We start from the raw sequence: 5,000 nt of genomic DNA on the forward strand, positions 1-5,000 counted from the left end.
CTATTTGCTAACGTACAATCTATATTGGATTGCGTAAAGCGCAGTGTTAGTTTTGGCTAAATTCCATTCCTTTTTCCATGCGGGTTCCCCAAAACTCTGCTGAAGCGCAAAGGTGTTATTCAAAATTTATGAAGCCACACACCACCCATCACGGTAATTTAGAAAAGGAATTTTAAGCGTAAACATCTGGCGATCAAGTGTGTTGCTGGTGGCGAGGTGAAGTTGGGGATTCGTAGATCGAAGCAAAGGTGTGAAACGCAAGCCGTTCACGTTTCTCCACTCCCACTTCCGTTGTTGTTGGGTCGATGCTGACGAATCAGACATTTGGTGAAAGTGTCGAAAAGGTAAAACGGATAAGTTTATTTTTAGAATTGGGATCTTCTTGATCAGCAAGCGCTCTATACTGAAAGTATGTTCTTGAAAACATCTTCAAACATTTGAATTCAGCGAGAGATGACTATGTGATTGGAATGTGACATAATAATATATTTTAAATAATGATGCTACTTTGCGTGCCTTTGCATCGCTATAATTGAATCCACTTGAGCATCACTCAAATCGTCGCTAATTAATGGTACCGCTCGGAGAATCCATTCGGAACTGTACAGTCAACGCTTTAAATTGGATGCTCAGGGTGAAGGGATCACTCATCCCTGTTAGTCACGGCATTTCGCGTATCCTTGCAAAGTAGGCAGTTCATTGGCTACTCTCAGCGTAAAGCGTAAACAACAGCTGTCTGAGTCAGATGCTTTTTTGGTAGAAATAGCTCATTGTCAGCAGTACAAAATAGTGACGGCCATCACCGAGTTCGAAACATGCCCTTCAAGCTGGCAAATAGTGTCGATGGTTGAAAGATCTACTGGCTTCAAAGGGGATTCACCCTGGCCTTGATGATTCCGTTACCTGCAGGCGTGTTTCCATATTTTCCATAACGATGGAGAGGGGTGGGGGGGGGCTCGTAGCTACGATGGGCACCAGAAAAACTACTTTTTCGCAGACGCACCTTCATAAATTTGATGTCATGGATGAAGTTTTTTAAAAATCTCCCACAAAATTGAACTAAATATTCTTTAAAAGTTGTAGTTTAATATGCCATTCACTTCAAATAATAAAGTAACCATTTAACGTCACAAAAAATCGTCAAAATTGTGACTGTTTTTGGCCAGAAATTACCGGTTACCAGGCGCCTCCATTTCCATGGGCGCCGCCATCAACGGTTTTAGGGCATCGGTGCAACATCATTTCCTATACCTCACTGGCAACGAACACGGGCACTGGGTGGGTTTTGGAGAGAAAAGGAAATTGAATAAAGCCTTAAACGCTTTCAAATGCCCGTGAAACATTAGGCGACCTTATACCGGGTTGATTTTATCAATGAACCATTCATCAGTCTGGCAAAACATTATCATTTTGTTGAATGCTCAGATGAAAGATTGTGAGTCGATAAGAGCCACATAAATTATCTACCATCAGCCGGACTGCTCGAAAGGATCTTCTTCCCGCCCCGTTTTACGGCAGTTTCTTCTCTCAGTCTCATGCGAACGCAAGATTTTCCCCCTCCATTAGCGCTAATCTTGTAAATTTTGTAAGACATTTATCACTTGGTGATGGTGATCTCGAAAGCCGATCGTTCACTTCCTGGCGCATGGGTACATGGGTCGTGATGCAGTACCAAGAGACGACATGCTCATATTGCATCACAACAATAAGTGCTGTTATTATTGGCTTCTTGCTCGCTTTGGAAAACCGAGGATCAAATGTGAAACAAGAGGCGTTAAGCGCTCGTGCGTTATCAGCATGTGTGGCTGCGCTTGATGGGTTTTCCCCAATCTTCTAGCCAGTAGGCAGTGTCTTTGCTCGGAGTGTGTGTTCGAGTGCACCCTTCTTGGTGGGTAAGTAAAATGGGGTGATAAATCGCGTAACTTAGACTGCGCCCCATACTCCCGGTTTCCGCAGCCTCGCGGGAAAGTCACGTAGTCGGAAGTGATCGTGTGCGTACGCTACGACTGAAGCGCGCGAGTAGTATGAGGAAAAAAAAACTCGGACAGTCCTCCTCTTGACGTCCGCTGCAACCCCTTAACCGCGAGGAGAACCGGTTCATGAAGCCGTGAGTCTAAGCCCGTAGAACGCGTTCTAATGAAGGCGTGTGCGTGGCTAATTTTAGACCCTAGCTAAGGCCCCTCAGCCAACGCCAGCAACGACCTCCTTCCTCACGCAGTTTGGTCCTCTTATTAATTATTTTCGGCATTTCTTAAAATATCTCTCCCGGAGCATAATGTTCTCTCGAAAATACTGTTGCTCGCAGTTAAAGGGAACAGCAAGAGCGCAAACGGGATGCGCAGAGAGAGGACTGCGCAGAACGGGATGGCACCATCGGGGAGGCCAGTGTTCTCTTTTCGACGACCGCCTTTTAGTCGGTGAGCTATTGTGAAGCTGGTTGGAAGCTGCTCTGGCTGCTGCCCTCGGTGCACCAGATCGACCACCCAGCATCTATCGATCAACTAGCATCTCGAGAAGAGGAAAACTACGACGGCTCCGGCCATCCCAACGGTCCTAAATTGTGGAAGAAGCTTCTTTTTTTTCTAAACATCGTGACGTGTCGTGACAACATCGGCTGTAGCTGGCATATCGGTTGACTCACCTAATTTTATACGGAAGTGTTTTCGAGCATTAGCGAGGGTGTATTCGAGTGTAGGCCATGTGTGTGTTTGTGTGCAGTGAATAGTTATAGAATAGTGAAATGTTTGTCAACAGCATTACCGAAACGGTGGTGGTTTTGTGTCTGTGGTTTGTTAAGATCTATCGGCTTATCGATTAGTTACCTTAAACGCAATAAGTCCTGATTCTGAAAAGCGGTTAGGGTGGAAGGGAGGGTGAATGTTCGGGAAAAAATCAATTAAGTGATGAAGCCAGCATGAGGTTGATGGTACACGATCTATGTATTATTGCTCAACGAAACTTCACTGATTGTTTACTTACAAAACACATATAAAAACATACACTTACATCTAATTTAAGGACGCATTAACAGTGTCACGAAAAGGGAGGGTGAAGTTAATCAGTTAACGCCAAACAGGTTGTCGATTTGCAGTTCTTAGTGAAACAATAGGTACGTTAATAAATAAGCCTTAATCACTATCACATAACACGCTAGACAACGAAAGACCGTTGTAGAAAATACTTCAGTTTGATCGACAAAAGATCGTTTGGCGATCTTATTTTTCACTTATTTTAAGTCTGATAAATAATATTATAAAGACGTACACGTCGAAATCTGTTCCTCAGCTCAATGTACGCGGTTATGAACGAGTTAGAACGGGTGGCATCGCATTATTGATGTTGAAAGCATAGGCAAGAGAAGCAATCGGCTAAAAATGCAGCGTATGGAGATGGTAAACAGCATCGTCGTTAGCAGCAGTAGCAGCATCAATAGCAGCAGCGGCAGCAGCAGCAGCAACGCAGTGAGATAAGTATTTTGTTGACACACGGTAGGGGCGACAATTGCAGCAGCGTTGAATTTATCGCTTCCCATACCCCCCCCCCCCCTTCCCTCGCGAAGCTACCAGCTAGCAACTCTTTAGCATTAATTAATATGACGAGAGGCGCCTTCAAGTACGCCAGTTTGACATTCGCCGTAAATTCGGGGTCATTCGTGATAGACAAAAACAGAAAGGCCAGGCCAATGGCCGATGTCAAGTATTCGGTTATTGTTTGAGCTGTGTTGCAACAGTATCTTCGTGTGCAACATGACGCAAGTATTTTTAGCGTCTCACAGCGATTCGCAATTCGCGTCTACAAACAGCTGTTGGTTGAGCGGGAAGCGGGACACTCTCTCAATGTTGCCCCTAAGTATCGCTAATTCGCAATTCAGAAAGTTCAAGTAGTAACGCAAGATTTTCGATTTTCATTGAACAGGACACACGTGATGATGGTTTTGGAACGACCGAACGCGGGGTACCCTTATTGGAAGGTGAACAATATCTCTGACGCATCATCGTTTCTGTTTCTTCAACTATACATCCTACCTAACGGATCGTCTGAAAGTGCATATCCTCGTGGCAGACCATGGCAACTAGATGACTGTTTCTTCGAGAATGTCGCGGAAAGAAAAAAACCAGGTGAGCCAGCCATGACCACAATAGCAGCATAGCATCATCAGACGCTTGGCGCGTGGGTTGACATCGGCGAATGTTTCTCCACGCGGCCACCTTAACGACTCTGATTCATCAGCTAGCGTCTCAACGCGGCACGCTGTCTGTCTGTTTTTGTGTTTCAATTCTTTCAAACGCTACGCCAGGTTTATCGAGAACGTTCTAGAAAAATCACTTCGTTACACTGCACTGCTTTGTCAGGCACTTCAAACGTTATCTCTTTTCTTCATAGCAAATCCAATGAGCGCTTCGATCTCATCTACATTGCATTGACCTCCACTGTTGGCTTTAGCAATGCCTCTTTTTCATTCGTTGCCACTGTGGTACTTCAAAACAACAGCAGCTCAAATGATCCCTGTCTCTGGCCGTGTCTGGTGCTCACGAAATCTATTTTAGTAAAGAAATCTTTATTGCTAATTATTCAGCTCAAAGCAGCTAGACGCCACAGCAATGTTGGTTACATAAAGTGTTTCCTTCTTCGACTCTTATGTTCAATTTCTCGTCTTTCGCTAGCCATTGCCTACACTTTTCCTCGCTCATCACTTTCCTTCCTTGATACTTATTTAGCAAAGTCGCTTCCAATTGGTCCTTCCTTCACTCGTCAGCTGGCCCGGTCAGTACTAACATTTCTATGCTCAACCATTCTAGTTTACCATCAATCAAACGAAAATCGAATCTGTTCGCAAGATTTAATAAAAGATATCGGGCTTTGAATTAAGCCGACGGTAACATGTATGCTCAAACTCAATCATCATCCGAAAATTGATCAACCAGCAGTGCGCGCGCTTGGACGCGAGCGTAGAAAAGCAAACAAGGTAATTGATCGTCTTGCAAACGGTTTCTGGGATT

The 5,000-nt window shown here is 44.5% G+C and overlaps 1 protein-coding gene across 4 annotated transcripts in view; it reads right to left on the bottom strand.

Annotated features, from left to right (window-relative positions):
- LOC126578959 (titin-like) overlaps positions 1–5,000 on the bottom strand; it is a 41,449-nt gene that overhangs the window by 11,693 nt on the left and 24,756 nt on the right. The window contains exon 13 of one of the 4 annotated variants that reach the window (XM_050242084.1): positions 4,331–5,000. This exon is cut by the window's right edge and continues 2,719 nt beyond it. The exons of the other annotated variants lie outside the window; for them this stretch is intronic. The gene's annotated coding sequence lies outside the window, so the exon portion shown is untranslated. Of the gene's footprint in view, positions 1–4,330 lie in introns of those variants that run through there. 4 annotated transcript variants of the gene reach the window in all.

Source organism: Anopheles aquasalis, chromosome 3, assembly GCF_943734665.1.
Source record: "Anopheles aquasalis chromosome 3, idAnoAquaMG_Q_19, whole genome shotgun sequence".
Lineage (NCBI taxonomy): Eukaryota > Metazoa > Arthropoda > Insecta > Diptera > Culicidae > Anopheles > Anopheles aquasalis.